This window comes from Choloepus didactylus, chromosome 7 (genome assembly GCF_015220235.1).
Source record: "Choloepus didactylus isolate mChoDid1 chromosome 7, mChoDid1.pri, whole genome shotgun sequence".
NCBI lineage: Eukaryota > Metazoa > Chordata > Mammalia > Pilosa > Megalonychidae > Choloepus > Choloepus didactylus.
In genome coordinates, this window is record NC_051313.1 from 62,878,216 (window position 1) to 62,892,565 (window position 14,350).

The 14,350-nt window shown below is 41.1% G+C and overlaps 1 protein-coding gene and 1 pseudogene across 5 annotated transcripts in view; one reads left to right on the forward strand and one right to left on the reverse strand.

Moving 5' to 3' along the window:
* Positions 1-14,350, reverse strand: part of ANKRD6 (ankyrin repeat domain 6) — a 232,501-nt gene that overhangs the window by 104,284 nt on the left and 113,867 nt on the right. The window lies entirely within an intron of this gene.
* LOC119540585 overlaps positions 1-14,350 on the forward strand; it is a 29,351-nt pseudogene that overhangs the window by 12,465 nt on the left and 2,536 nt on the right.

The window sequence follows — 14,350 nt, forward strand, 5'->3', positions numbered from 1 at the left end:
TTTCACAGTGAGTTGAGTTGGTCCACAGAACCACCTTGCGGTTATCTCCTCAATCCCCAAGGGTGCAATTCAGATAGATTTACTTAGAAGCTGGTAGAACCCTCACAACGGATCCTTGGGATGAGGAAGAGTCAGGACATGCTCTCTGTAGAAAAGGAAGACCTACAGATATTATTCTTTTCATATCTGTAAAGCAAAACACAGTATATCTTGTTCCTGAAATAACAGTTGGCAGCCACCACCCATAAAAAGTAGTAAGTTTTCCTTTAAAGATGCTATAAAGGGACAGTCACACCACAACTGCCTTTTGTCATGTCTGACATTCCATGGATTGACATGGTACTTGGCAGCCTAAACTCTATCCAATATTGGGCCAAGTAGAAGGTTGAATGTAAACACCATGAAGCACAAAAGAGCAAACAGACTTCTGGCAATTTGAAATTGAGCAGTTAAAAGTTACTCATTTGGACAAATAAAATCCCCACTCTCCTACAAAGTTACACTTTTTTTTTTTTTTGATTTTTTTTTTAATTCAGTTTTATTGAGATATATTCACATACCATACTGTCATCCATGGTGTACAACCAGCTGTTCACAGTACCATCTTACAGTTGTGCATTCATCACCCCAATGTATTTTTGAACATTTTCCTTACACCAGAAAGAAACAGAATAAGAATAAAAAACAAAAGTAAAAAAGAACACCTAAATCATCCCCCCATCCCACCCTATTTGTCATTTAGTTTTTGTCCCCATTTTTCTATTCATCCATCCATACATTGGATAAAGAGAGAGTTACACTTTTTTTAATAGCCAGAAATGGAAGTTTGTCATAAAAATAGGAAGGGAAAAAATCCCACCAGTTTGTGAAATGTAAATTCAAAGGTTATAGTTAGGAATACCTTGAAGCTAATTTTTGCCCTCAAAAGGTAGGTGGTGGAGTGAGGTGACTTAGTACTGAATTACTTATACTGATGATCTTAAATTGTTTCAGGTGTCAGGGCTAATGTAAACAGTGAGACAGGAAAAAGCGTGAGGTGAGAGAACCATGTTCTACTCTTATTAATCCCTTATTTGCCTTCACAGTATGTTGCATAGAGTAGATATTCATTAAATAGTGAGAGCCATTTCTCCATGACAAGAGACCTCTAGAGAAGTGGTACCAACATTTTCAAGTATGCAGCTTTTGATAATGTGAAAATGAAAAAAGATATATAAAATACAAGCACCATTTTTTTCTCAAATTCAGAGATGCAAAATACATAAAAGTACATTCCAATAAATAAAATTGGAACAAAACACAGGAAAAAATAAAAGAATTAGGAGAGCTGTACATGTTATTCATTGAAAGTGTGCCTATAGGTAATTAATAGAGAATAGCTATTACACTCATAACTTTTTATCATTTTGCAATAAAGTTATGAAGTAGCAATTCCTCACATTAAATGTTTACACACACACTTTGAATGCTGTGTGTATTACTATTTAAAGTTTTTAATGTGACACATAAGCTTCTACCCTATTAACTGATCTAAGTTGAAATAAGGACAATATTACTCATTGGGAACAATATTTATATGAATTGCTTCTCTATTTATTTTAATAACAATCATAGTAGATAAATCAGTCTCACAGAGGTAGGATTTCAAAGCAATTTTAGCAACTCAAGATATTCACTTTGCAACTTTTATTGAAACTGAGACAACTGATTTTGCATTTTCAAAATTCATCTTCAATCAAAGGTAATCCATTTTAATAACTTATCTTGTAAAATTAAATTATTTTTCAATGAAAGGAATGGATTTTCAGATCCAGGATTTTCCTCTGCGTTATCTTCTTTTGATGGGAAATTAAATTCAAAAGGTGTTTGGTGAAAATTTTTTACATATCTATAGTATCGCACATGGATATTGTTCATTGATTTTGGTTATTAACTTACGGACTCCATCATAATCAGTTGAAACTCTATTCTTTTAAGCTTTTTTTTTTTTATTGCCCTTTGATCTTATTTGCCACTGAAAAACATGTTGCTTTTTCTTCTTTACATGAAAGAATTAAGACAATTAAAATACCAAATGTATCATACAAATTCACATTTTTAAAAAGCTGGAAACTGGCTAATCTGGTACACTAGGAGTTCCTACATTTGACAGAATTGTCCCCCTTGATAACCCTTGTACTTTGGCATGAAATAACTATTGTTTCGTTATGCTAAGTGAAATAAGCCAGACACCAAAGGCCATCTACTGCGTGATTCCACTTACATGAAATATTTAGAATAGGCAAATTCATGGAGAAAAAAAGTAGATTAGAGGTTGCTAGGGGTTTGGAGAAAGAGAAATGGGGAGTTATGGCTTAAAGGGCACAGAGTTTCCTTTTGGGGTGATGAAAAGGTTTGGGTTATAGATGATGGGAATGGTTGCACAATATTATGAATGTAATTTAGGCGACTTATTTGTACACTTAAAATGGTTAAAATGGCAAATTTTTTATTATATATGTCTCGACAATAAAATTTAAAAAAAACTATTGTTTTGATCGGCTTCCACTTATGTAATAGAAAAATGTCCAATTTAACAGATGTGCCTTTGAGTAAATTCAAAATTTTTACTATATCACCAAGCCTACTGTTAATTCAGTTGACATTTTTTCTTAGCTAGACATTCTTGTAAAAGAAGAAGTATGCTGATTTACATTCTGGCAAAGTTTCTTCATCTTCATAATTATTCTAGAATGTTTTCCTATCATTGCATCTGAACCATTAGAACATCCTCATATACAAAATTTAAATCCAAACCACAATTGCTGATAACGCTCACGTGCTTGGATGTTGCATCAATGTCAAACTGCTATCACAGTTTCTAAAATGCTTACTCTCAATTTCTGTACTTGTCACATTCCAGTCTGCAAACCACACTTTGAGAAGCACTGCTCTACAAGACGAATGACCCAATTTCTTAAAAAAAAATTGCAGGGAGGGAAAAGAGATGGAGGAGAAATCCAAAGACTAAGGGAGACTTAAGAGACTTACCAGTCAATTGCTATGTATGACCTTCTTTGGATCCCAATTAAAACTTAAAATGTTAATGTGACTATTACTGGATATTTGATGATAATAAGGAGTCCCTATTTTTTTAAAAAAGACTGATTTTAGAGATATAAACTGAAATATTACAGATGAAATGGCATGCTATCTGGGACTTGCTACAAAGGAACGTGGGATTGGGGGTGGAGGGTATGGACAAAAGATCGACCATGCTTTGACAACTGCTGAAACTGAGACGATTGGTACATAGGGGGTTTGTTATGCTATTCTTTCTACTTTTGTATGTGTTTGAAATTTTCTATAATAATTTTTTAAATGATAAAAATCTACTGAGGAAAGCTACTATGAATAATTGGTATTTTATTATTGACTTACACACATTTGAAAAAAGCACATATATTATGCACAAAGAAATTATTCAGGCCATGGATAATGGGCATTCACAGAAGACTCACAACTCTGAATTGCTCATGGTCTTGAGCTGGGGCTGATTTTAGGAAAATTCCCAAGCTTTTTTAACCTAAGTCCCTTTTAGTGTTTTCTGGGTATTGCGACCAGATTCTTGTTAAGTTTTTTTTTTTTTTTTAATTACTTGGTATTACAGAAATACATATGTAAAATATGCTTTTTGAAACTGTCTATCCCTCTTACTCAAACACACACATTCTTCAACTACATCCCCTTCCCTATTGAAAATCACCATTCCTGGAGACTCAGGTGCTAACTTATTCAAACCAGAATAAGCCTCTCTGAACTCCACTCACTTCTACCTAAAAATTAGTAACACTGTCTTCTCACATTGCCTCTCTCTTCACTGCCTATCCCCCATCAGTTCTTGAGGCCCAAGAAACTGGTTCCCCAAACCCTGACTCCAGCAATTATTCTCTTAAAAGCACAACTTTAGACTTGAAGCCTATAAATTTGGCTTTCACAGACCATGCCCCTCATATCTAAATCACCTGGGTATTTATATTACCTTTTAGTCATTCCCCTTTTTACTGGCCCAGATTTAAATGGTTTGACAAAGAAATCCAACTTTTCATGGCCTAGTCAGCCCCTCAGAGCAGATGAAACTCCTCTGCCAACCAAGGTCTAACTACAAGCACACTGTTCATTTTGTTTAGTCACTACTGGAATCACTTAGCACCTGAACTGAACACGGATTTTGGCTGAAGAATCATCACCAGCTATTAGTATCCGAAACATATCAGTATCCAACCTCTAAAACCTTCTTGGAATGCACTTTTTTCCAGGGGAGAAAATGTAAAGTGATAATTCACATGTCTGTAGCCTTACACACTGCAATGGAGCTTTTTAAAAACCTTGCAAGTTCAGCCTTATGCTCATTTTAGAAATTATTTTTAATTTGATTGCACAAGTAATACATGCATAATTCCCACCGGGAAACAAAATTCAAATATATGGACAAAGCAAACCTCCCCTTGACCACTTCCTCTCCTTCCCAACTCTCTTCAGCAGGAAACCATACCCGGTTTGGTGTTGTCCCTTCCAGACTCTTTCTGTGTATTTGCACTCACACACACACACATACACACAAGTATAACATTGAGAGAGACCATGTATATGTGCCTGTGTGTACGTGTATGTGTATTTTAACATAAATATCATATTATATATATATGCTTGCAAAGTGCTTTTTTTTACTTTGTGATCTTTATTAGTCAATACCTCATTCTTTTTAACTGTTGTATAGTAATCTACAGAATACTATAGTTTATTTAGCCAGTACTTTATTGACAATCATTCTGGTTCTTCTAATTTTTTTCTGTCACAAATAATGTTGCAATGAACAGATGCCTCTTTGTGCCCATTGTACTCATTTTCATAAGTTTAAATGAAGGCAAAAGAAAGCAACAGGCTTGCCCAAGTTCACAGTGTAGCCTAGAGCAGGACAAAGAAAAAACACCAGTCTGCTGGCTTGCTTTACAAGGTTTTACCTACTTCATATGAGAGCATTCATTTTGTTTAATCAGTTATGATGCCTTACAGCAAGCAATATGGAGAGAGAGAGAGAGAGAGAGAGAGAGAGAGAGAAGAGAGGAGAGGAGAGGAGAGGAGAGGAGAGGAGAGGAGAGGAGAGGAGAGGAGAGGAGAGCCTGAAGGGGAAGCATTTTGAGACAACTCCCACTGGATCAGCGATATTCCTTAAAAAATTCCCAAACTAGTCTTTCTGTGCACACCAAAGCTGCAGAGAGGACATTTACACAGTATTTCATGAGCACATTCCACAGCTCTAAGACTGAGGGGTGCACCTTCAGGAGTCAAGGTCACAGCGGCACACACTTTCTCCCGATAGCACTTCCATTTCTCGGGATGTAGCTTTCATGCTGCCTTACAGAGAAAGGGCAGCAGGAAAACACTGCAACAGCAGCCTCACCCAGAAGCCAGGGGGATCCCGTAACAGTGAAGGTGGAAGTGAAAATAAGAGCTAACGTCTATTGAGCTTTTTTGCTATGGACTAGGTATGTAGTAAGGTCTTCATTTAATCCTCTTGACAACCCAAGAGGCTAGCCCTATTATTACCAACACTTCACAGGTGAGGAAATTAAACCAGACAGAAGTTAGACCACTGCGTGGGATCCAAGACTTGGAAAAAGACACAAATGAGGCTGAGAACTTTGATTCCCCAAGTTCCCCTTAAACTACAATTCCTTCTGCACGAAACCAGTCTTCCCCTACATAACCCTTCAAGTACCTCATCCAGGGCCATAGCTTCACCAGGGGATGCAGACCCTCCCCAGGACCCACCCAGTGCACAGCTGGTAAGTGGTAGGAAGTGGGAGGGCTGTGAACTGAGGCAAATTCCTTGTGATCCTGCCTGTCTAGCTTCCAGAAGGAATCAACTTTCTATGGCAGGACAAGTATGCGGCCTAATTTCATGGTATTCTTTCAGATAAAATTTTTATTTAATTTGCTCTACATACAGTCTGTGGAACAAGGCCCTATATTACTGGTTCTCTGAAGAGCTCACTGCCAAGGGCAAAGAGCCCCATACACTGTGAGGGCAGGTGCAGGGCAGGAGTTCAGCCAAACAACCATATGTGCACCACGTGTCACACTTATCTCTGAAACCAAAAGCACAAATGCAGATTTTTGCATTGATCTTTCCACCTGTGTGTGTATACATAGTTTAAACTATTGTCCCTTTTACTTTCATTTACTAAGCTGTCAAAATACAGTGACTGAGGAAACGGGCAGTCTATAGCAACAGAGTTTTTCAAACCAAGTATTTTTTCCAAGAGTGGTTGACTCAAAGTTTTACCCTATTTAATTCTATAGGCATTTGGGGTTCACTCCTTACAATGAAAGCCAAAGGTTTACATTTGGGGTACACTTCTCCCCATCTCCTAAGTCAGAATGCTTCTAGACATGGAAAAGCTCAAATACTACTTACATTAAAATAATGTTAATCATGAGGAAGTTTTAAATATACATTCAGTTTTAATGAACCTGATTAAGGTAGCGATTGGGGAACCTTACTCTTGTTTAAGACTTGCAATGCCTTCTCTTTTCCCTAAAGAAGCTGTATGATCTACTTAGTTGAACTGGGAGTCCAAAGATAGCCTGCTAATTGTTTGCCAGATTCTTGTAAAGTTTTCCATTTCCACCTGGTGTTGTAAGATGCAATACCATCTTACAAAATCAAGTAGGAGGGATGGGAATGGGGGGACTTTCTTGGGGATTCGCTCCCTAAGTTGATGATGTTTTGGACAGGACCAAACAGGCTAGCTGCACTTCTTCCCCAAATCCACACTCCAGCACATTACTGGGTTCTGTTTTCTGCACATCAGCCAACACTATTTGAAATTATCTTGTACACTGAGTTATTTACTTGCATACTGTTTGCCTCCCCTCACCCCCATTCCCATGGGACCTCCAAGAACGTACAATTCTCGTACATGTTCTCACACTGTAGCTCTGAGTCTGGAATAGTCCCTGGGCCTATCAGCTCTTAACAAATATTTGTTAAATGAATGAATGAATCAGTTGGCTGTGAGACATGTCATCAGGAATGTGAAAACAGGATCTGAAGATTGTTTGAAATGATCATCTTGTTCCCCAAAAAGTGCTAACAAATGCGGCTGGCTAGAAGAAAGCACGGGCCAGAAATCTTGATTCCTCCCCATTCTTAGGGGAGGGACCCAAGTTTTTTATTTTTTATTGTTGTTGTTTTTTTCCCCACAAACCTTTTTAAGTGCAGAAAGAACTTTTCTATAAAACAGGTTTTCAAATTTTTACATTTCTTTTGGCAAAGGCAACCAGGGTTATAGATACCTAACAGGATCATTAATTGAAAAGCTTTGTACTACTTACAACCCATCTCTCTTTTAACTGTCAGCAGGAATTTGTTAGGGAGGCAACATGATATCAACTCCCTGATTAGAGATAAATGCTTCAAGCCAGCCATAAAATTGTCTAATTGTCTTTGAAAATTAAACTCTTCTATAGCAGATCCACATTTGGCTGCATTAATATTGTGACTTGGCATAGGGAAAAGAAAGGCCTGCCCCATTATCTGGGGAATTAATTCTTCCAGGGTAGCAGTTTATAATTTAACACAATGAAATAGGCATGTAGCTAACAATAACCCAATATTCTGGGAATGCAGAGGTATTCTCAAGTCACCTTGGAGAGACACGTAGCTTGGTCTCAAAAAATTCATGTGTATACGGGATTTCAGAAAGCCAAATTTTATTTATTACCAAACTAAATATTTTATTTTGATACCAAATTTTTTGACAGAGGAGTACATATTTGTTAACTATAGCCATATACCATGCTGCGAGACCTCTGTAAATGGATATCAAGTGGGATTTTTCTGGTTGCCCCAGAAATGTGGCTAACACCCAAAGTTAAGGATAAAAGATGCTAAGTGGTCCACATTCTAGATGCAGAGAACCCAGCTTTGTCACCAGCTGCTATGTGACACACACACCCCTCTACCCCTGGTCACCAAGATGCCAACTCAGAGGATCTGGCTTCTCCACACACCCTTCCATTCAATCTAAGAGGAGGCTGCCTTTTGGAGAGTACAGTGATCATGCAGAGAAGCAATTCTCTCCACACACAAACACACTCCCTCTCTCTCTCATATTGGCTGAAGGCAAGGGGGTACTCTTAAAGATTAGGGGTACCTTTAGAAGGGGAGGGGAGCATTCTGTTCCTCATTTGGACACCTGCTTAGCCAGCAGACTTGCTAACTCGCACTATTTACTGGGTCAGAAGGATGGTCCAGAAAAGACCACAGGGCAAAGAGCCCCCTCCCCCCCACCCCAAGTTCCAGATTCCAGGTTCCTGAGACGTGTGGAAGTGGACCCCATATATCCACACAGGCCCAACCCTTGGCCTTGGCAAGTGCAGGAGAGGGAGGCTGCAGTCCGGCTGAGATCCTGCAGAGCGGGTGCCCAAGAGACCTGAGCATGAATGATCACAAGGACCACCAACGCTTACAGGAGCTGCTGGGGGAAGCCCTTGATCGTGGAGCAGGCTGGATCCACATTAAGCCCCGAGAGGATAAGCCAGGACAGCAGTATGGTGAGTAAAGAGCAGACTGTCCCACCACCCACCCCATCCTGGCCACAAGCCCAGTATTCCTTGGAGGAAAGGGAGGAAAGCTTCAAATAGGAATGAGACCGAAGTTTTTTAACTGAACAAGCTTGAGTCTTACAAACTAAAATAAGACTGTTTAAATATCCAAAAGTGACTGAAGAGTTAATGAATGTGACCCAAATGTCATTATGGGACCAGAAGAAATAATCAGGTTCAGTCTAGACAGTGAGATGACAGGGAGACACTCTTGGCTGGCAGGATCTTAGGAACAAAGAATGACCTCAATTGTAACAGAGATCTTCCTCTTGTTGTCCATTCTTTTTTGCCTTCATAAAGCTTAAATTATGTCTCTGAATGTCTATACAACAAATTCTACCCCTAAGACAAAATATGGCAAAACAGATGATTTCCAGAACCATAGGATTCATTACCAGAGGTGTTGGAAGGCAGTGTAGGGCAAGGGAAAGAGAATGGGCTTTGGAGTCATTTATATCTGGGTATGAAAACTTAATGTAGAAGACAGTACAGAGTAGTGATTAAGAGTACGGGCTCTGGAGCAAAACTCCCTGGGTTCAAATCCTTGCCCCGATTTGTAGTATTTGTGCTCTCACTGTGCCTCAGCTTCCTCATTTGAAAATGGGAATAATAGTATTGTACTAACTCTATTGCCATGTAACAAATTACCCCAAAACAGAGCAGTTAAATCAATATTTATCTCACGGTTTTTCTGAGGATCAGGAATCTGGAAGCAGCTTAGTTAGTGGTTCTGGCTCAGGGTCTCTCAGGATTTTGCAGTGAAGCCACTGGGGCTACAGCCACCTCAAGGCTCTACTGGGTGTGGGGACTGGAGAAGGTGCTTCCACACTCAGTCCAGGGATGCTGGCAGGCCTCAGTTTCTCACCTGCTGCTGGCCAGAGACTTCCGTCCCCTTCCATGGGCCTCGCCATAGGGCTGCTGGTAACATGACAGCTGGCTCCCCCAGAACAAGTAAGCCGAGAAAGAGCAAACACATCCAACACAGCTGTCCTTTCATAACCTAATCTTGGAAATGACATGATCATTTCCGCCATATGCTATTAGCATATAGACAAACCCTGGTCCAGTGTGGGAGGAACCACATGGTGTGAATACCAGGAGAAGGGGATCACTGTGGGCATCTGAGGGTCACCTATCTCATTAGGTTGCTGTAAATTGTCAAAGGTATAGTGCCTGAACCTTGGTAAGTGTTGTAAGTGCTAGCTGTTACATTTCTTATTATTTTATTTAAAGCCCTTCTATGTGACTAGTGGCATGATCTCGGACAAGTCCCTAACCTCTCTGGACCACATTTGCCTCATCTATAAAAATGAAGATAGTATTTACTTCATAGGATTGTATCTAGGTATGTTAAACACCTAGTAAGATTTCAATTCAATAGATTCATTCATTCATCCATTCATTAGCTTTGAAAAACTAGTAAAAGCCAAGCATGTAACAGCAAAACAGACATGCTCCCTGCCCTTGTGCTGCTTAAAGTCTAGAGGTGAGGCCAACGCTGCACAAGTCATCACAAGTGTGATATATTTCAGGAAGGTTAATGTGCTTTGGTAATACATATCCAAGGGAACGAACCTAATTTGGGAGAAGCTCCCTTTGAGGAAGTGGAATTCCCGCTGATACGTGTAAGATGAATAAGAATGGGCCAGATGAAAATGCATTCCAGGTGGAGTAAACAGCACGTCCAGAGTTTAGAATGAGTGTAGCACTAAAAAAGCCAAAAGAGGTCTAATATGGCCAGATGACAAAAAAGTAAAGAGGGAGTGAGGAGAGGAGGTGGTATTGTGGCCCAAAGGTCCAGTGATCCCAGTGTGTAAGTCGCAGGATGCAAGGTTAAGGAAGGGATACAGGGCAACATCGCCCCTAGAGAGGGCATGGTGCAGGACCAGATTTGTCACCTTTCAATGGTCTGCTGTGGTGCCGTGTGAAGACTGGAGGATAGCGCAACGGTGGAGCCAGGGGATGTGGATGTGCGTTGTTGCTGTCACAGCATGAGTAGCAACTGTCAGCGGCTGGGACTTCAGTGGTGGAAATGGGGACAGCAGGAAGTAGAAGGATCCATGAAATAGCAAGAAATCTTATCCACGTGGATGGGTAGTAGCATCTTTTCTCTTAGATAAAGTATTCTGTAATTCTCCTCCAAGGGAAGTACTTGCTGGTAACATTGATTCATTGGTTCTTCAGCTTTGAACATATTTATTTGTCCTATTTTCCATTCTATTGACTTGTCTGTCTGCTTTCCTCAGCCTAACAGTAACATAACTGTGAAAACAGGAGCTAAGAGAACAGATCGGAACTTTGGCTGAATTCCCAGACAGAAGCAGACCTTCCCACTCGCTGGGGAGGTGAGCATGTGGTCACAGCCCACCAAGCCACCTTGCCTTCCCACCAATACACAGCTATCTAGGGTGCATAGCAACAATGATTTATCACATATCCTTCGCTTACAACTCCTACAGCAAATTGAGGATAATAATGCCTCCCATGGATCTCATGAATGTATTTCGCATATGTGTATGGTAAAAACTATCCAAAGTCTTTTAAACCTCAGACTATCAAGTGTAAATGTTTAAGAAATAGATATTTCCTTAAAGCAAGTGAGCCCATCTCCAGACCCTAAAAGGTAAGGCTTTCAGAAATGGTTATTATCCATTACTCTTGGAACATTTTCAAAGCAAGCCCTCCTGGCCCAGGGTACTGCATTCTTTATTCCTTCAACCAGGGCCTTCTTGCTGCCTTGCCTGGCTCCGAGTTGGAGAGCTGTAAGTGGCTACCTGATGCTGTCTGGGAACTGCACAAAATGAAGACCCCTAATGATCTGTCTCTCTGAAGTAAAACAGGCTAGTTAACTCTGTTGGCAAAGAAAGTGTTTTTACTCACTTAAGGTCACCACAGAATCAAGCTAAACAAAAAGGGATTCCCAACAGTCATTAATGCCCCCTTCCTTTACAGATATTAAGAAAGTTTAGGATCCTTTACCCCATATCCAGTTCAGAAAACAGGAAAGGGGGCAGAAAATTCCCTGCGGAATCTGAACTGCCATGAAATGGACAGGCTCTCACAAGATCCCCTCTCCAGCTGAGAACAGGGCTGCAATCTGAGGAAGCCACATTTCAGGGTCACAGTGGGCTGGCAGCTGCTATTTCTCTCTCTCTCGGGGACCCACAGATGAAAAGGTCCTGGGTCAAGGCTGAGAGGAGGGAATGGGAGGCTCAGAACTGCCTCCTCCTCTGTTAATAGATGTTTAAACATCTCGACCCTCCGGATGCCATTACCAGGGCTTATGAGACAAACAGGATTGCGCAGGCCATTTGAAGCCTACGCAACCTTGCAACCAGAGCACACACACATGCTTAGACACACACGCCTAAGTGGTACCTCAGAAGCAAACTAGCAGCTTATGGAAGCAAGAGGTTGCTGCAGGAAATATTAAAAGTGCAAAAACAATAGAATGGAAACACTGGCTTCCCCGTGCAGAGTCAAGCCAGGAGGAGGTACGACCACTGCTGGCTGAGAGCTGGGGGTGCAAGTCCATGGGGAGACCTGGGCACAGGCACTCATTTTAAATTTTCTTAAAATAGAGCGGACAGAGCTCCCATGGATGCAAAAATTGAGCTGAGGACATTTTCCTTTCCTGCTAAAGGTTTTAATTCTACTCCTACTATTCTGGCTCCCCTTGCCTGGGGTGAAAAGCATATATGAACTGACACCATTCACCTTTTAACCAATTACATATGAACTAAGTTGTATAACAGCAACGTGTTTCATCACGGAACAGACCGCGTTACTATCAGACACCAGAGGGGAGAGAATTTAGCATTAGGATAATTCTTCGACATGAGATTACCAACTCAGCCAAATAGGATTTATTCATGCTGCAAACTCCTTGAGGGTAGCAACTTCTGCATGCTCAACACCAAACAGTAGTCTCTTAAGTGGCTGCTGAATGACTGAATGACACTACATTCCCCAGCCTCTGAGGAAACCACGTGCAGAGAAGACTGAGGCTGGAGGCATGGGCACATCACGAGCACTACTGCAGCAAATCTTTCACAGCAGCACTTATGGTACTTGGAGCAAAGAACAGAGGAAGCAACATTAATGGTAAAAATGGAGAACAACAGATTCAGAAGGGACATGGAGCTATCCCCTGGGCAGAACAAGAGTAAGTTACAAGACAACAAGCATTCAGAGAATTGTCCCCTTGTGGCCATGGGTCAGTACCTCTGAGCTCTTCTTATAAAAAGTTCAGGCCCCACCCCAATCAAGATGACTGAGAGGGAAGCTTCGGGGCTCTGTCCCCACACAGAAGCTTTGAACAACCAGCAAGAATTGGCAGAAACATCTTTCTCAAAGATCCAGAAAACAGTTATAGGACTACAATGACAAGGTGAGGGCCAAATCAAGAAAAAGGCTATTTAAAAGCAGTAGGATCTTGTGGTGCCCTGACTGCCCCCACCCCCATCCCATGCCCTCATCAGCTTGGCCCACAGCCAGCCTGTGCTCCAGTGTGGGACCCTAGCCCCAGTTCCAGAGTGAGCAGAGTAACCCTCATGCACACACTGGGAGCATGTAAGTCTGGCCTGTTCTGACTGGTGGTGGCCGGAGGGACTCACTGTCCCAGAACTTGCCCTGCATGTAGAAGGCTATTCATGGAGTTCTCCTACAGAATGCTGTAGGAGAGGAGTCAAGTCCAGAATGAGGCAAGGGATTGCTAGCTGTAGGATATACAGTGTGGTGCCAGGATCTATGAGGAAACTGTTTCCTAGGGAATAGGGGGCATTTGGCATCATGTAAATAGGGAAATTTCCAGGGTCATAAGTGCATATCCAAACAAGACTCAAGAGCAGAAAGTATCATGGGGGCCCCCTATGCTTTGGCCTGGAGTTATCCTCTAAACTCATCGTATGGATATGCTCTGAAGGAGAGCACTCACACAGGTCAATATGCAAAGACTGGGAAAAGTGTTTTCTTTTTTTATTCAGGCATTCAAGGAAAGTTCTAACACTAGCTAGATACAAGTTTAAAGAACAGAGGCCTCAGAGTCTAAATTACAGTGGTAACATTTTAAAATATCAAAATTTCCAGGTTTCAACAAAAGGAAACAAAATGTACCAAGGAACAGGAAGCAATGGCCTAGGCAAAGGAGAAGATTAAAGCATTAGAAACTATCAAAGAGGAAGACCAGACTTGGGACACACTAGACAAAGACAGTTTTTTTTAAATGGTCTTCTTTTTTTAAAAAAAAAATATGCTCAAAGAACTAAAAGAAAACATGGACAAAGAACCAAAGGAAATCAGGAAAATGATAGATGAACACAAAGAGACTACCAATAGAGAGATGGAAATTGTGAAAAGGAACCAACAGAGCTGAAGACCTCGGTAACAGGAATCTAAAATCCTCGGCCTGGCCAGTGGACTGCCATCCATGCTCTCCAGAGGCTGCTGGCCTTGGCCAGTGCGGCCACAAGTCACAGAGTGCACTTTGCATTGACTCAGAGGATGACAGCAACAAGGACAGGGGCCACCCTGTCTGCTCCCTGGTGCAGCATCCCTCTGCTCTGCTGACCAGCCCTCGGCAGTGCAGACAGGAAGGCAGATGGAATGACAGGGAAGATGTCTGTGGACTCTTCTGTGGGATCAGCAGGTACGCCTATTGTGATTTAAAAAAAAAAAAAAACCCAAGTAGAGCAGCAAG